Source organism: Chenopodium album, chromosome 13 (assembly GCF_948465745.1).
Source record: "Chenopodium album chromosome 13, dcCheAlbu1.1, whole genome shotgun sequence".
NCBI classification, from domain to species: domain Eukaryota; kingdom Viridiplantae; phylum Streptophyta; class Magnoliopsida; order Caryophyllales; family Amaranthaceae; genus Chenopodium; species Chenopodium album.
In genome coordinates, this window is record NC_137846.1 from 33952762 (window position 1) to 33972575 (window position 19814).

The 19814-nt window shown below is 36.6% G+C and overlaps 2 long non-coding RNA genes across 2 annotated transcripts; both read right to left on the reverse strand.

The window, feature by feature from the left end:
* Positions 1–479: 479 nt before the first annotated feature.
* On the reverse strand, positions 480–1928 carry LOC145576581 (uncharacterized). Its single transcript, XR_014098467.1, has 2 exons — positions 1540–1928; positions 480–705 (listed from the first exon to the last, which is right to left on the reverse strand). It is a non-coding gene; the product is annotated as an uncharacterized LOC145576581 (long non-coding RNA).
* A 145-nt stretch (positions 1929–2073) lies between these two features.
* On the reverse strand, positions 2074–5516 carry LOC145577026 (uncharacterized). The gene is made up of 3 exons (XR_014098593.1): positions 5447–5516; positions 5227–5290; positions 2074–2180 (listed from the first exon to the last, which is right to left on the reverse strand). It is a non-coding gene; the product is annotated as an uncharacterized LOC145577026 (long non-coding RNA).
* Positions 5517–19814: the final 14298 nt, after the last annotated feature.

Below are 19814 nucleotides of genomic sequence, written 5' to 3' on the forward strand. Positions count from 1 at the left end.
CGACGTTAAAAAGCGTCGCAAAAATATTTTTCGACGCTGTTAAAAAGCGTCCAGAATACATGAGTCGAGAATTTTGAGGGACACATAAAAGCGTCGAGAATATCGACGCTTTTATGTGTCCTAACTAATATACGAAGTGTGGGAAAATACTTATTTTGCGCATTATCCCAAATTTGTGTAGTTTTTTAGCGACGCTTTTACATGTCCACATACTAAAATTTTGCGACGCTTTTTGTTGTCTTGCTTTTATTCGTATCAGCCTATGGTACGGCGGGAAACTCTTGAAATATGAAAATTTGCAAAATATGTAGACATTAAAAAGCTTCTAGAATTTTTTTTAAGCTTTTTTTTTCCTTTTATTAATTATTACCATCATACATACATTATAGTTATTTAAATTTATCATAAATTAAATTAATAACATTAAAATTAAAATAAACAAAAAATTTATATAACTAGAAAAAAAAAAGACAATAATCAACAATAATAAGTGTACGTAGTTAATTACCAAATTTATAAAAGAAAACATCAACACAATTAATAAAAAAAAAAAACGTCGCATATTATAGTAGCTTGTCCCTAAATAAATACATCACTAATATAAGACTAAAAACCAAAATAGATAGATGATGGCCTTATAGATGATATAGTCGCTTGTTTGATGCTCAAGTGTCCCGGCCTATTCTCTTGTTGCACCTACATTGCCTTTTCCAATATTCAAAAAAAAAAAAAAAAACAAAGTATAAATTAGTACATTACACAATATAGGCTCAAGATTCAAGATTTCACATAGACATCAGACTTGACATATGCTCTGTTTATCAGGAGATAACTCTCATGTTTACTACTTTAGCTACCACCGTTTCTCATCATCTAGTAAACCCAACAAAAAACTTATAATAAATGAAGCCGACTACGACACATACACTCCTCTTTGCACATAAATAATTATAACTTGGATTATTTCACAACAATTTGTTGCTGCTATTGTTCTAGCATAATTCAGATATACTTATCATTTTAGCCAAGATCCAACGCTGTAGAATTGCCATTACAAGCATTCTGGAAATACTACTATAACCGACGCTGTAGAATTGCCATTACAAGCATTCTGATTATACACACACACAAGCTCTGAATTTCTCATACACACACACAAGCATTCTGAATTTTAGCTTTGATTAAAAATCTGATTTTCAGTTCTGAACATCAGATCTGAAATTCAACTCTGCATTCAGTTCTGAAATTCCTCTTTGAATTCAGTTTTAGATTTCAGCTCTGATTTCAGTTCTAGATTTCACTTTTGAATTTCAGCCTGAATTAAGTTCTGAATTTCAGCTCTAATTTCAGTTCTGAAATTCAGTTCTGAAATTCAACTCTAAATTCAGTTCTAAATTTCAACTCTGATTTCAGTTTTGAAATTCAGCTCTGAATTTAGCTATGAATTTTAGCTCTGAGTTTAAGATAAATAGGGACTCTAGCATCTAAACACAACACATCACTAGTAGTTTGTTATAAAGAGAAATGCTACTTTGTTACCTGGTGGTTTGCCATTTCTAAGATCTCAGATGTTTTGTTTAGAAGAATTGGAGATCTATTCCCTTGATGAACTGCACCTATAATCTCAGAAAACTGTCCAACAAGTGCTTTAAGAAGAAAATTGTTATGTCCGACTTGTTCTTTCATCTTTTCATTTTCTTGAGATAGTGTCATTTTTTTTGTGCAAAGCAGTCACCTCTTCTTTAACACCATCCATTACAATAGTCCTTCTTTGAACTTTTCCATACCCTTCCTTCCTTAACACACCACACACCCCGTAAATGTCCCCCTTTTTAACCCCTGGTGCGTAACCCACAGGACGATCGGGAATCTCATCGCGATACGTAGTTTGTTGAAACGCTTCATCTTTGAGCTCTTGTTTAGACATCTTAGGGTGCATCATCCTCAGCTCTTTAACCTTAGATTTAGCATCATCATATACCAACATTTAGGAGTAATGTAAGACCACAAATAACACAAAATCACACCACAAAATCTGCACAAAATCATACCAGAAATCTGTCACAAAACCATACCACAAAATCTTGAGTGACTGTGTTAGAAAGAAAGCTTCCGTCTTTACCCGTATGGGTTTTAATCCACAGTGCTAACAAGCTCATTTTTTGTCCATGTTCATCTTCCTATAAATAATAACGCAAAACAAGCATTAAAGATATGTAAAACAATATATACTGCATATAACCTGGCATTGCTCTTACTAACATCCTAAGTAAATATAAAATGACATATATATTCCATACACAATCAGCTTCTTGGTTTGCAAAACTTTTAGAGCCAGATCTATGAAACTGATTTTGAGAAGCTCGTGCTTTTTTACCGCATGCTGACATAGTATGCACTCACATTTTCAAAATTTTAGTTAGAGATTAATTAACTTTTAATAGAGTAAATAGTAAGCTAAATATTTTCCTTACTTTCCCGTAATGCGAATCCCAATATTTCACCAACTTAACCCAGTTACTACTGGTAATTCCATGTGGCACATGATTACAAATCTCATCCAATTTCTTCTCTAATGGCTTGTAATAAATATGTTTCAGAGAGTATTTGAACTGCCTCAAAAATTTATTAGCATGCTTGAGACCTTGGTTGTCATATTCCGCACTAGGAGGAATCACAAAGCGGTCCTTCAGTAAAAATAATTAGTTAAAAATATAAATCAGTAAGTAATCTATTAGAAGTAAGAGACCGGCTAAGTATGTGTGTTTAGGCAATGACAGGGGATGTCTTAGGGACGAATATACTTACTCTTATGTCTGTAATTATCTTCCCTTTGAAATTCTTGTCGATTGCATGCCAATCTTTTTCCCCAACTGGACAATGTGACTCCATCTTCGCAATCATACTAATGAATTTAACTAAAATATGTCCACCTTTCCTAATTGGCTAGCATAAATCATTGAATTTGACATAGTACTGGACACTGTTATTACTCCATACGTCAATTAGCAGAATAATACCAATTACTAATGTAGTATTACCCTTGGCATCTAAATGAAATAAAAAAATTAAGTTAAAAGAAATAATCAGTTTAAAAAATGTATGAAACAGTGAGGATTAGCAAGAAAATTCAATGGCAAGTAACAAGTAATATTATCAGTTATACAGAATCTTAAATGGATATGCAGTCAAAATCATAAGGACATCAATCACGGTGAAAAACCGAGAAATCTGAAGGTATGTGCAGGTGCTAAGTGAAGGTATAGTCTGATTAAAGAGCCACTTTCAATTTCAAGAAATATAAACAATTAGAAAAGAAGCTAAATGAAGGTTCATGGAGTCATGTACTCTGCTAAATTGCTACTAACAAGTAGAAAAAGTTCTGATAGGTGTTTCCAACTCATTATTTCTGTTAGAAAGACTCAAAAAGACTTCACCTTCAATTGTTCTAGTCACAAACATGTTGGTATCTGAAGGTAAAAAGCTGGATATTCATGAGCATGAACTCATAGTTGAGTCTTATTAGGAGTATAAGCATGGCAAGCTGTAGGACCTAACCCAACTAACAGTAACTCATAGTTTTAGTTCTGCCGATTTATGTACCATTATACATCTCTTATTTAAGTTTTTGTTTTTTTGCACAGAACAGGTCAACCAAGACTTGTATAATTTGTTGATGCCATGTGAATTGCTAGATATATGTGTAGTATATGGTGGCAAAAACGATAACAAAAGTTACTTACCCCACTGAAGGAAAACAGTGGGGTTGGGTAAAGTGGGGGGAGACTAATTTTTTGTTATGGTTCTGCTTGGAAGCAATCAAGTTGTTTAATCATAACTAATAATTGTATAAGTAGCATAATAGAATCCCACATCTAACAACAATGATACCAGAATTTTTAATTCACTACTTTCTGGTATGAGTGAATAAGGCTCAATTCAAATATGTTCTTTGAGGAATAAGCGAAAAGATGATTCACACTGAAGTAGTTGAACAAATAAACTTCAAACAAGAATGAATTCTCCATTTTTAAAATGGAAGCAGTAAATATCATTCAACTGTGATCAGTAAATTAGAATTTCTGAGTATATCTTGAATCTTTGTCTACAATGATCTTAATATGCGAAGTTTCACAATTTTACCATATTTTGAGGTTTGGACTATGGATGATATAATGACAAAGTTTACACTAAAATCTTCCCTATTAATCTGATTACAGTTATCTCAGGAAATTAGAACCCAAGGTAGCATTGTACATCTCTTATTTAAGTTTTTGTTTTTTGCACAGAACAACCTGGCGAGTCATTTGGACATGCATGGATTTTCTCATATCCTAAACCCAAATCATTTATTATCTTCATGCCTTCATAATAAGACGATGGAAAATTCTTAATAATGGGAAATGCGTCAATTAGAAGTTTAAGCAATTTATTAAATGACTTAGCAGAATAATGGAACATACACTTTAGGTGAAACAAGTGCAATAGAAATGATAGTTTTGAAAACGTAGTACACCCCTCGTACAGGCCTTTTTCAGAAGCTTCCATAAGATGTTTATACTTTGCCTGTTCTTCATTTAAGAAAGTTGATTGATCTTGAGGTTTGTTAGTTGGTTGTGTATTAACTCTAAAAGCTGCTTTTAATAACCCGTCCATATCATCTTGACCTACTTCCTTTGCTAGATCGTTACTTAGATCATGGGTCTTACTCCCTTTATCTTTACAATGAAATATACAATTTCTATAGTTTTTATAAAAACCATAAAATAAAATATGCCCTCCTACTTCTTCTACGGACATCCATTTACTTAACTTGCACTTATTACATGGGCATTTAGTTTCCAATTTATTTGGTGAAAGAGTCTCTTTAGCAAGATTTAAGAATTTCATGCAACCTTTATAATAACCAGAATCACCTCTTGGTAAATCAATCCAACTAGTATCCATGTCTACAAAGAAGTATATAGTTAATTGCTAATTATAAACAACGACATTAAAAAAAAAAAAACACCTACAAAAAAGAGATTAATGCATCTAGCTAGTCTATATAACATTCATTTTTTTCATGGCATTTAATAAGGAGTTAAACAAAGCAATTAAATTTAGAAAACACAGTAAGATCATCCATTATGCAAGTCATTTTCTTTGCTCAACAATTCATGAACAAGATATCTAAGTATTATAGTATGTTAAAAGGGATTTTAAATAGTATCTAAGATAAAGTACCTTCTTTTGCCGCAAAAATACAGTAAGAACAGACAACCCGTGCGAATCAAGCTACTGAACAAGGCTAGAAAAACAGACAAGGTTGTGTTAGTAAACTTTAAAATTTAAAGGATGCAAAGTCTTTAAATACGAATGCACATACACATATATATGTCATATGGAAAGCTTTTAAAACTGCATTATACAATATTAGTGAGCTAATATCTATGGTAGAGTGTACCTTCTTTTGCTGCAAAAGTACAGTATGAGTAGAAAATCGTGCAAATATAGCTCCTGAATAACGCTGGAAAAACAGAAAATGTAGCGTTAGTAAACTTTGAAAGTTTAAAGGAAGTAAAGTCTGAGTTAAAACTAATAAAAGATGCAAGAAAACAAGTTGAGGAAGCAACAACGTAACACAGCATGAGTATACAGTATACAGAAGCACATGATTTTATATGATATTCTAGGAGTCAGTTTGTTGTCAACCATCACATTTCAAATATTACCATAACGACTAGTTGATCATAAAAGTGGTAAAACATAATAAATACAACACTACCATGTTTTCTTCGTCAATAGATTACAAGAGTACATGATATTGGGTGCTGATAAACTAATGCATATGATATGCATAGAGATGCATCACAGAATTTACAACCAAATAAACAGATCAAAAAGGAACAAGCAAGAGAATTGAGGGAAGTTGGACTGCTTCTTGATTAATAAATATGATAACTTTCTTGCAAATGGTGGCTTTAGGTCACCACTATCCTAGGTGGCTTCAGGCCACTACTCTCTAGAATTTGATTACCACAAAATACCTAATAAGCTTATCCCTACTTAGGTCATATCCACCATTAATTATCCACCATTAACAGGTCATACACTTTGTGCCTTTGGCAGGCCGCGGTTTGATATTGCCTCCATTTGATCCTTGGTAGCTTCACCAACTTGTATGACTCATTTATGCTCTTTTCGGTTACATTTCCTTTTGATTTAGGATTACTGATTTCTGAGACTTATAGTGGGGAATGAAGAATATTTGGTTACATACAGCTCGTGAAAACTCATTATGATATTTAACGATTCACTGAATGCATTTTTGGTGTTACTTAGCATTTCTTTGTTTATCTAAGTGTCTTTTCCTTAGAAAATTTTTCTATCTGGCTGTTTTGATAATTAAATTTGTTGTTTGCCTAGTTGATCATTCTTACTCCCATATGATTCCAAGGACTCCTTCACTTTTCTACAGTTCTATCTTCCTTTTTGTTGGTTTCCCATGTGATTGGGTTTATGATTTCATGTGCAGCAAACATCGACTGCAAAGTATATCATACAATAGTATATTATAACAACAGGAGGGCAAACAACCATAAGCTCCATACAGAGCATGTGTGTAATAGGACATGCTAGGATTGGTGCTACTGTGTTTCATCTGGGTGATCAAACTGTGAAGGGAAAAAACACTGATGCAGCCGGGGGATTTGTATTGTGGCAAAAGAATCCAGATCTGTGGTGTTTATAATTTGTGGTGTTTGGTTGCAAAGTCTTCACGGGAAGCAATGTCAAGGTTTCATGGAGGCAATCATCAAATCAACCTTCTATCATAACTGGCTCTCCCAAACCCTTGCGTTGGTTTCTACAGGTAATTTAGTTTATTTATTCCTGAGTGAAAATTAGAGTGAAAATTAGAGTGCGTATATTACAATAATTCTAGTGTACTCCATTACTGGAAAAGAGCTCTCATGTATGTGCTTTTCATACTCGTAGTAGAGCTTATGAGGATATGATAACACAAAATCAACTAAACTGAATTAGACATACTCAGCTCAAGTTGAACCTGACATGTAAACATATCCACCATTAATTATCCACTCACCCCTAAATATATATCCCTCCTTAAGAAGATAGGTTAGAAGGTCATTTCCACCATAATTATCCACTCACCCCTAACTATATATACCTCCCTAAGAAGTAAGAACCTGACTACCACCACCACGCTAACCCCCCTTCAAGCTAGCTAACCGTCAGCTTTTCCAAACAACTCAAAACAATCATCAAAACAGGAAAGTGCCATTCACAAGAAAATACATAAAATTCAAATTAAAGCTAGTAACATTAATACAGAAAAATCCCAAACTAAAATCCTAGAAAACGCCATTAAAATCATAACAAAAATCCATAAAAAAACTACAAAAAAAACAGGAAAACTTTAAATTTTAAAATAAACTCACGAAAAAAAAAACATATAAAGAAATTAATTTATCTAATTAAGGGCAAAAAATTACCTTGCAATAAGAGACTGATTCTTGTTCTACTCAAATTCAAAATCGAAGACATGCAAAGACTGATACCCAATTTTAAAGAAATTTTAGGAATTTTGAGATATTAGGGTAAGCAAAAAACGATCGATATATAAATTTCAACAAAATTGTAAAGCAAATTGAAGATCAATTACCTGAAATTTATGAAAGTGACAAGCAAATCCCCCCAAATTCGTTGAAGTTGAACGAAAAACACTCTGAAACTTAACAAATTGAAGCGCGGATGAATGGAGTTGGGTGCAGTACAGTATTGAGGAGAGCAGGGAATTGTTGAATAGGGCGGTTTATTATTGGGGTTATTTTTTTATATTTTTTTTGAAAGAATTGGGGGGTATTATTTTGATACAACCCGCTATTTTTTCCCCTAAATTTTAAAATTGCAGGAAACAAAAATCACGTGTATGGCATGTGATTTTCTCGACACTTTTCAGTGTTAAGTAAAATCTTCGACCCGAAAAAGCGTCGAGAAAACACGAAACCCAAAATTGTACACTGACGCCAGAACCACGGCATCGAGGCAAAAGCGTCTAAAAAACACGATTTTTGTAGTAGTGGTCACTATTTCTACCCTTGACAATTGAAAGAACAGATGAGTAAGATTGCTGAGGATTTCACTTATGTTGAACAGCCTCCCACTCCTTTGAATATGAAGGACAGACTTCTTGAAAAGTTCTCTACTGCTGATATTCCAAAGTTCAAGCTTACTGATAATCCAATATTCCATTCAAAGGCATTCTCTGCAACCATGGGTCTCAAGGGATTGGACATAACACTCTTCCCTATGGTGTTCCCTCTATCCTTAGAGCATTCTTGCCAACAACGGTTTTATTCCCTAGATGCAAAGCGTACTGCGACTTGGCAAGATGTCACCGTCAGTTTCATGAATTGTTACAAGTGTAACATTCAAACCAAAACTTCTGAATGTGAACTCTCCATTCTCAAAAAGAAAGAGAATGAAGGCTTCACCGCTTATCTGAATAGGTGGAGGGAAACGACTTCACTTTTGGTAGATCCTCCTAAAGAAAAAGAGATGGTTCGCCTCTTCATCAAAAATCTAACTCACAAGTATAGGGAACATCTCAAATTTCTTCCACTAAACACTTTCAAAGCTGTATACGACATTGGTATCAATCTCGAGGACGAGCTAATAAAGACTGCTGGTAGTAACAACAATAACACTTGGAAAAACAAGAAGAACGACCTTCCTTCTTCTTCGTCTTCTAAGCACGAAAATACTACCAACAATATAAGCCAAGTCGATCTCAATGAAGTGTTAGCTCTTGATGCTCCATTGCCCAAGAAAAGGAGAACTTACACTCCTTTAGGAATGACTTATGATGTGGCCTTTGATCGCCTCTACGGTCAAGGCTTGATCACACCTATTGGGCCATTTCCAAAGTCAAAACCTGAAGAAGGAGCACCAAATGGAATCCCAATGCCCATTGCAAGTACCATCAAGGAAGGGGTCACTCTACCGAACAATGCTGGAATTTGAAGGACGCCATTTAGGACTTAGTAGATGCCAACAAACTTCCCATCCCTCTAGGTGGTAAGAAGTGTCAAGCAGCAATGAAGATAAGGCGCACGGCGAGCCCTTCGCGTGAGATTTCATGATTTCTTCTTTTTATTAGTTTCCCTTTCCCCAATTCAAGTCTAGCATAGATTTCCCTTTCTGTAATTCGATAATTTTGTTATCTTATTCACCATTTTCATCAATAAATTGAGTATTCTTTACATCTTGATCATTTTCATAAAAAAAAAAAAATCAATTTCCGAACCGAACACAAGGTACACCAATGATTTGAGGCACCTTTGTAACCCATTTTTTCCACTAAACTATTCAAACACACACTCCATTTCTTATCACAAACCATTTTGAGCCTCGTCTAACGTTTGGCCTTCATTTCTTCAACCCACATTCACCTAACTTTGGGATGGGAAGGTGTGCAATTTCTGTAACATTGCGAAAGCAAGATCAAATAAAAAAAAAGAATAAGTAAATAAAAAAACAATGTCTAAAGACAAGTGTTCCAATGTCTTGGATACGAACATGTCTCGAATTGTGTCTCTTATTGAGTGCTTGGTACCATGCCTGAGAAACATGAATGCTAAGTGAGTGATGGACCACATGATTCGAGATTGCCTACATTAATTCAAAAGAATGAAAAAAAAATTCAAAGCAAAAAAAAAAAAAATATGAAAAATAAAACTTGCAACATTCAAGATTTTCAAAAATTCACAATTACACATCTTTGGGATTCTCTCGGGTCTTGAGCCTTTTACCCTTTTCTTCTTTAAACCATCAAGTTAACCACATTACAACCCCTGAAAGACCTCTTTGAGGTGTACATACACTTGTGCAAAGTTCGGTTAGAGTTACGTTCGGCCTGATTCCTAACGGATACGCGTAGGCAACCTCACATTGAGGTGGGGCCACATTCATATGCATGATCGAGTCGAAGAATATCCAATGCTTATCCCTATGACCCTATCCATATAGAGCTAGACTTGGGTTCTTGAACCCACATCGTTTAGCCTACCTAGCCTAAAGTGTTATCATCCTTGACTCTTCTCACATCTATTTCCATCGCCATAACCTTTGCAGCCTTACCTTAGTATCAGTTTCACACATACATAGCCATATCATCCTTCCCTTAGGAACCCTTTATCATGAAATCTTGTTCCCCTACCACGCATGCTTCATCATCTTTCAAGACAACATTCATTAAAAGAAACATTGTATACTTGCTTAGCTTCCTGATGACGTGGGGAAAACTAGGTCGTTGAACTAATCATCCCTACGGTCAAACAAATTTATAATCACTCAACTACCTAAATACAAGTATAGAGGTAAGTCAAGGGTCGAACCACTAGGAACGGTTATGTTCAAGTATTTCTAATTTACGCCTAAGCTAGTGCTATTCTACTTCCTAAACCAAGCAAACAAATGAAACACTAGGGAGTGGGGATCAACATGCATTCATGATAATTAAGCTAATTAGGGAGTCAAGCAATCCAAGCAATGCAAAGACAAATAGTAGGAGCAATTAGGAGCATTCAACTAATCATCTTCATACTTTCTAACATAGATTTCTCTAGTGTTAAACAATAGGAAGAAACATAATCAAATACTCAACCAATTATGATCAAATCAATATCAAGTGGCCATGTCAATCAATTCAATCATGCAATCAATGCTAGCAATCATGGTTAGCTATTCCAATTAACTAAGCAACATGCAAACCTCTATGAATCAATTTAATCACAACACAAGAACTACTCAAATTCCCAAATCAACCTCAATCCATCAATCAAACATGTTTACCCAAACCCTAGCAAGTAAACTACTCAAGAAACATGATCAAAACTACTATCAACTATAGAGAACAAGAATCAACAAAATATCAAGAATAATTACTCTAATCAAACATCAAATATCAAAATCAAACCAAACAAACATCAAATTAAACAAAGCAATTGAATGAGATAGAGTTTAGAAATGCTCATTGATAATTAGGAAGATCTCCAACACAATTGTCACACTTGCATCTTCAATCTCTCAATCACCATTGAAATTCTTCACTTTCTATCTCTAAAACTACTCCTAATTTAGAGAGAGAAGCTCTCAACCTAAGAGAGAGAAAACTATTCTAAAACTAAAGAATTACATGAATGAAGAATAAAGGAAACCAAAAACTATATAAACAAAAGGAGAAAAGAAGCTTTAAAATCGTAAAAGACCCGGAAACCCGCAACCGCGGAGAACTCGGCCGCGCCTGCGGAGGAAGACGGAAACCCCGATAGCCGCGCCCGCGGCCCATGCCCGCGCCCGCGGGGCCAAGGCCTGCACCCTCGGGGAGCCCTCGGGACAACCGCGGGTGCTTACTGCCCAAAAACGGCAGTTTTGGAGCTGCAGCAACCCCGCGCCCGCGGGTACTGTAGCCCGCGCCCGCGGCAGAATTTCAGGGCTAACTTCGGAAGGCTGTAACTCTCAATCTATGAATTGTATGAGGGCTTGCGACCTATCATTGGAAAGATCTTTAAATCTAGTTTCCAACCCAACTTGAATCACATCAATCCGAGTTGTAGAACTTGAGATATGGCTGAAATAATGAACAAAGGTCTTATTTGAAACTTTGCAATCCTTCGTTTTCCTTTGTTTCAAACTCAAATTCAATTCCGAAAAGTGCATATTGATGCTAGTGGGTGCTATTTTCAATTTCCATGCATATAGCCCGTGACGTACCTACAAAACAACACAAAGAAATGGAGAAGTGAGAGAAATAGCCGAGAAATGAATAAAATGATAAGAAAACCATTAAAAGCATGCATTTCTCTAAACCAACACAAAATAACACAAATCGAGCATTATTCTCTATAAACACGACACAAACGACTAAAAACGAGCATAGAAATATAAAGAAAACATAGCCTAAAGGTGCCATAAATGGCACGGATCAAATTCCCCCAAGCTAAACTTTTGCTCGTCCTCGAGCAAAACAAAATCCAACCCAAGGGAAAAATGATGACATTATTCAAGCAAATAAAGAAGCAAGAGAACTAGAGAAGATGGGAATATACACTAACTCACTTTCGTAGGAATCACGGTCAATTTTAGCAACCAAAGACAAGCCATTTAAACCCCTAGATCGCCCTAGAGGACGAGTTATGCTCTCGTAAGGGTATCCCAAGAGTTTACCCATAACTCTCATAATAATACAAACAAGGCAAAGCATGAAAAAGAAAACAAAATACAAGAAAAGCAAACAAATGTTCATGAAAGGACTTTTGCAAATGTACAAGCATAAGTGAATGCAAATCTTTCTAAACAAGTAAGGGAGTGCACGCTATAAGATACCTAAAGTTGATTGAAACATAAATATGCTAAGCATAGGAACTAGTTATCACACTCCACTTTCATCCCAAACGGTCTTACCGCGTTCCCCCTACTAATCTCATATCTCCCCTTAGTAAGCATCTCATAGATTCCGCGAAGGAACCGGAAAAAAATCAAATTTTTGGCTACTCGACATCTTGACTTCGCATCCCCTTTCCTTAGGCAATGACCCATGATTCCCTCCCCCGAATAATGACTCAACTTTCTAGGTCGAAAGGTCTTTCCCCAAGGTTGTAACGTAAGGCTTAAAGGGTGAAGGTAGGCTAAAATTTTTAAAATTTGGCGGTTTTCCTAAAAAGTGAAGCAAAAGTGTGATCAATCCTTAACAACACGATCAATAAATCACCAAACAAATTAAAAGCAACACCCCCAAGCTTATTTGAAGCTATACTCACAAGAAACAAAAATATTTTTTGAGTTTTTCAAAATATAAGAACATGGAAAAGCATATACAAAGGTGCATAGCATACATGAATCAACAACCCACCAAACATGATAGAATACCCTCCCCCAAGCTTGAATGAGACATTACACTCAAACATAAATCATATAGTCCATGGGAGGGGAAAACAAGGAGAACAATCCAACAAGCCAACATATGTCCAACATGGCATCAACCATTAGAGGAAGAGCAAGGAAGGATATTACCGGAATTGAGGTGGGTGCAAATACCCGCAAATGACCAAATTAAACTTTTCAAAGCTAATTTCTCAAGAATTGAACCTTGTCTCCATATGCTCGCAAAAATAGGAGTCATCCTTCCTTGATTCTTGATCCAAATCGAAGCACCAAAGTATATCAAGTCATGTACCTAACAAAAGGCACACAAACATTTCCATTAGAGAAAAAAAAGTCTATTCTAAAAACAAAGGAAAAACTAATCTAAAACACGGGTTACTTCCCGAGAAAGGCTTGCTTAAGGTCCAAGCTTGACCATCTAGTAAAATAATATTGCAACGATCGCAAGAGCTTGTCAAATGTACTACTATACATTTCATATGATAGTAAGTATGCACATGACAAAAGAAAGGCATGCAACAAGCTTAGTGCACACCTATGGAGTTGAGAAGAAGTATGCCAAGAAGAAGAAGGAGAGAAGGGAAAAACAAGAATATAAGAAAAAGGAAGAGAAATTAAAGAAAAAGAAGAAGGCATACTCTTCCCAACAAAATATTTTTGGTTGAAAATCCCACCATCATCCTCAAAAGTCATCAAATGAGGCACTTGGGGGACTAAAGGCTTATCAAGAGGAGGGGATATGAGAAAAGAAGGTAATGACATGGGATAGGAGGGAACAAGATCAAGCTTTCTTGAAAATGAGGTGTAAGGCGAAGGAATAGGAATTGGTTGCTCACTTACACCACTATCCATTGAAACACAAGCTCTTTCATCCAATGAACTCACATCAAAAGGGCTCTCCTCCAACTCATCATCATTCAAATCAAGCTCATTCTCAATCACATCCTCCTCACAAACTTCACACCCTAAGAGAGCTCTCAAAAGCTTCAAATCACGATCAAGGTTCAAAGGATGCTCATCAAAGGGTTGAGGGTCAAACTTGGGAGGTAACTCAAAATAAACATGAGAAGTACAATCTCCCTTTAATTAGGCCTTACCATTCTTAATGGTGGAAAATGTAGAAGAGAAAGGTTCATCAAAGGTGAAAAGGGAAGGCAATTGTTTAACATTAGAGATAGGAGTTGGAGACTCAACTTCACCAAACACTTCACTCCCATCTTCATAATCATCAAAAGTAGGCTCTACCTCCTCAAACTTATCATATGGAACCTCTTCTTCATCAAAATCATCTAGGCTCAAGGCCTTACCCTCAAAGCAACCATGGTCATCATGCAAAGGAGATGGGGTGGAAGAAGGTTGGTTTCCAAGATTAAGGTATGGAAGAATGAAATCACAATCAAGGGAGGTGGGTGGGAGAATTGACTCACTAATTGGTTTGTCAACACTTAAAACCTCTTGATCCTCATCACCCTCAAACATCCAATCTCCCATAGAGACTACTTCATCCTCCTCGTCCTTACTCTCTTTCCTAACAACTTCTTTACGCTTCAAAAATTGCAATGTCCCATCCTTCATAACTTGAATTACCATTTCCTCAATATTAAGAGAAGCCAAAAATTTTAGTTTCTCTTCAACTCCCTCTAAAGGCTCAATGGAACAATATTCAAATTTAGAAGGAGGTTCAAAATGCAAACTCTTTTTAGGAACGTCCATCTCTACACCCTTTTCCTCACTCGTAGGTTCTCTAACATCCTCCTTGCAAACTTTGGAGCTCTCAAAACAATCATCGTCATCATCTTCCATATCTACCAATGTGGTAGAAACTTCATTTACATTCAATATTGATGACAATTGACTCTCCATCTCCTCATTCTTTCTAAAAACAACCTCATTACTCTCTTCCAACTTTTTCAACATTTCCATTTGGCTTCTTACAATCTCCAAATATCTCATCTCATTTGGTTCCAAATTAGAATTCATCTCCAATTTTCTCAAAGAACCACCAATTTGATTATAAGACGACTCAAAGGTAGGATCTAAAGATTGGAAAGATGAAGAGCATTGAGGAGCATCATGGGGGAAAGAATTATGTTCAAGCATGCAAGGATCAACATTAGAGTTATGAGTGGCATCATCAAATTGGGGAATGGGGGCACAAGTAGGCATGCAAGATTCATCATTCATGGAACATGGACCATAACAATCATCAATGGAAACATTTGAATAACCATGACCACGATCATAACTATCTCTAGCAAACCATACATAAAAGTCCAGAGCATCATCGATTGACAATGCCCGAAATCTACCATTATACATGCTTTCAACAATGTCTCTTTTTCGCTCATTCAAATTATGATAACAAATCTCGCAAGCCTCCCAAATATCCCAACCATGGTAACTAATGAAGTTCTCTAATCTATTAAAGTACACCCAAAATGGCTCATCCTCTAATTGAGGAAACGAGAAATTTTCCATATTATACAAAACAAGCAAAAATCAAATAAAAGAAAAGTATACACAAAGACCTAGACTCAAGCAATTAAAAACACTCAAACATAGACACCGTTCCCCGGCAACGGCGCCATTTTGACGTGGGGAAAACTAGGTCGTTGAACTAATCATCCCTACGGTCAAACAAATTTATAATCACTCAACTACCTAAATACAAGTATAGAGGTATGTCAAGGGTCGAACCACTAGGAACGGTTATGTTCAAGTATTTCTAATTTACGCCTAAGCTAGGTCGAAGTCTAAGGTGAAAGGTAGTGCTATTCTACTTCCTAAACCAAGCAAACAAATGAAACACTAGGGAGTGGGGATCAACATGCATTCATGATAATCAAGCTAATTAGGGAGTCAAGCAATCCAAGCAATGCAAAGACAAATAGTAGGAGCAATTAGGAGCATTCAACTAATCATCTTCATACTTTCTAACATAGATTTCTCTAGTGTTAAACAATAGGAAGAAACATAATCAAATACTCAACCAATTATGATCAAATCAATATCAAGTGGCCATGTCAATCAATTCAATCATGCAATCAATGCTAGCAATCATGGTTAGCTATTCCAATTAACTAAGCAACATGCAAACCTCTATGAATCAATTTAATCACAACACAAGAACTACTCAAATTCCCAAATCAACCTCAATACATCAATCACACATGTTTACCCAAACCCTAGCAAGTAAACTACTCAAGAAACATGATCAAAACTACTATCAACTATAGAGAACAAGAATCAACAAAATATCAAGAATAATTACTCTAATCAAACATCAAATATCAAATATCAAAATCAAACCAAACAAACATCAAATTAAACAAAACAATTGAATGAGATAGAGTTTAGAAACGCTCATTGATAATTAGGAAGATCTCCAACACAATTTTCACACTTGCATCTTCAATCTCTCAATCACCATTGAAATTCTTCACTTTCTCTCTCTAAAACTACTCCTAATCTAGAGAGAGAAGCTCTCAACCTAAGAGAGAGAAAACTATTATAAAACTAAAGAATTACATGAATGAAGAATAAAGGAAACCAAAAACTATATAAACAAAAGGAGAAAAGAAGCTTTAAAATCGTAAAAGACCCGGAAACCCGCGCCCCCGGAGAACTCGGCCGCGCCCGCGGAGGAAGACGGAAACCCCGATAGCCGCGCCCGCAGCCCAAGCCCGCGCCCGCGGGGCCAAGGCCCGCGCCCTCGGGGAGCCCTCGGGACAACCGCGGGTGCTTACTGCCCAAAAACGGCAGTTTTGGAGCTGCAGCAACCCCGCGCCCGCGGCAGAATTTCAGGGCTAACTTTGGAAGGCTGTAACTCTCAATTTATGAATTTTATGAGGGCGTGCGACCTATCATTGGAAAGATCTTTAAATCTAGTTTCCAACCCAACTTGAATCACATCAATCCGAGTTGTAGAACTTAAGATATGGCTGAAACAATGAACAAAGGTCCTATTTGAAACTTTGCAATCGTTCGTTTTCCTTTGTTTCAAACTCAAATTCAATTCCGAAAAGTGCATATTGATGCTAGTGGGTGCTATTTTCAATTTCCATGCATATAGCCCGCGACGTACCTACAAAACAACAGAAAGAAACGGAGAAGTGAGAGAAATAGCCGAGAAATGAATAAAATGATAAGAAAACCATTAAAAGCATGCATTTCTCTAAACCAACACAAAATAACACAAATCGAGCATTATTCTCTATAAACACAACACAAACGACTAAAAAAGAGCATAGAAATATAAAGAAAACATAGCTTAAAGGTGCCATAAATGGCACGGATCACCTGACCTGAGCAATATTCATTGTTTCACGCATCGCATAATGTGCTGAGCAACATTTATATATCAATGATTTGTAATCATACAAAGCATATCGTGCTTAGCTCCTTGACCTAAGCAACATTCATTATGCAATAATCACTTCATCTATATACGTGCTTAGCTTCCAAACCTAAGTGAAGTTCAAGATCGTTTCTTTACACCACATATGACGCTTAGCTCCATAACCTAAGTTTATTCATTTCTCGTGTCACATGATGTAATTGCCCTTAGCCTCCTAGCCTAAGAACATGCATCATGCATACATTATTTTCAAGACAAGCAATTCAATCCATACAATTCATTCCGTCTTGCTCAACGAAGAAGTTCAAAACTTCTTCCCTTTTTCATGTCGTTTCCTTTGAGGAAGTTCAAAAAAAATTTCAAAATTTTTTCATCGAGGGGAAGTCGAAAACAAAACTTTTTTCACGTCTTTCTTTTTTGGGAGAAATTTGGTACCCTCCACTCATGACAAAAATGACGGAAATTTTTTGCTTTTGTGTCTTTGTTTACTTGTGTCTACACACACACTCAAATCATACACATACACACACACACACACACACACTCACAAGTCATACAAATGTCATATCATGTCAAGTCCAGTTTGGTCAAGTCAGTTAGTCAAATCAATCGCAGTCTGTACGGGTCCTTTGGCAAATTTTATTTTGCAGGTCTCACCTACAACCCACGTTCGGGGACAAGCAAACCATCTACAGCCCACGTTCGGGGACAAGCGAACCATCTACAGCCCACGTTCCGGGACAAGCGAACCATCTACAACCCACGTTTGGGGACAAGTGAACCATCTATAACCCACATTCGGGGACAAGCGAACCATCTACAGCCCACGTTTGGGGACAATCGAACCACATACACAGCCCGCGTTGGGGACAATCGAACCATCATCATTTTAGTGTTCATCTCCCAAGCGAAGACGATTCACGACACAAGGTTCTCGATACACAGAGACTTGCAATCTCATCATCAGACAAGTTTTTCTTCAAGCATGGAAAATTGTCGGTCGTTGCCACCTCTCAAGGCGAAGAAGTCATCGATTATATCATCTGTCGACTTTCCTCAAGCATGGAAAGTATCACAACAAACATCATCCGGTGGATTTCTTCAAGCATAGAAAGCTACCAAATTTATTTGCAACCGATACACTGGTATCAGATACCATTGAACATATTTGCCATCGATACACTGGTGTTAGATAAGCATTCTATACTCTTCACTCTTTTATCTGTGGAACTAACACTTTTCTGTAGGTACCAGCGTATACAGAGTGATTTAGGATCGCAGAACGTCTTAAATCATTCTCCGTCCCTATCGACTAATTTAACTATCGTTTTCGAAATTGACGTTTCTACAAACTCAGCCAAAGTGGGGGCTTCTGTAGACACCTAAAAATGTCTCCCCAAAACCAAACCCGATGATGAACAACCGTTCACCGCCATTATTGTTCGGGTTGAGTATTTAAATTTTGGAGTGCTTAAATCCATAGTCATTCCCAATACATTTCATAAACCAATCCAATTCCTAGCTCATTTCCCTAAACCATAACTTACTTTCCACTTTTCGTGTCCACATCACAAAACCGAGAGAAACTGATTTTGAGGCCCTATAACTTTGATCAAAATATTATTTGGATAGATAGGCCTTGAAATAATCTTTCCAACAATATATCATAAGCCCAATTCCGATTTAAAACGAAGATGATATGATCAAAATACTAAACTCGGCTCAAAACCGACACCCTTTCACTAAAACGGCAATATCTTAAAATTTACAAATGATTTTGACTTGATTTTAAATGGGTTGGAAAGTAGAATTGATAATATTTCCAATGATATATTAAATGCCTTATTCCGAGTTACGGATCAAATGTTATCATAGTTTTAAAAACGCATAAAAAAGTGGAATTACCATGCATTAGCTAAATTGCCGCGTTGCGGGGGAAGATGATGTGGCACGGGGCCTGGTACTGTGACACGGTATTCTTCACCATTTCACGGTGATTTCCCGTGTCTTTTCCGCGTTTAATTTGAAAAAATGTACACCGTGACACGGTACCACGTGCCGCGCCATGGTGGACTTTGCCGCGTCACGGCATTCTTTGCTGTGTCACGGTACACATGCCGTGACACAGGATTTTTTCGTGTTTTCTCCACGTACACGCTGCACATGCTTTATCATTTTAGGGAAAAATAATGCACCGCGACACGGCAATTTGTACCGTGTCACGGCACCCTCTTACCGTGTCACGGTAACACTGACCGTGTCACGGCACCTAAAATTAGGGTTTTTATCTTTTCTAGGGTTCCATGTGATTCCCTACTCATTTCCTCTATAAGTACCCCCTTCTTTTCTATAGTTCGGGGCACCAAATCATTCTCTCTTCCTCTCTTCTACCCCAAAAAAATCATTCTCTTCTCTCTCTCTCTCATACTCTAAGCCTTAAACTTATATTACTATTTACATCATTCCTTCCTTAGGCACTCCAAGGAGTCAGTACTTTACTCGAGATTCC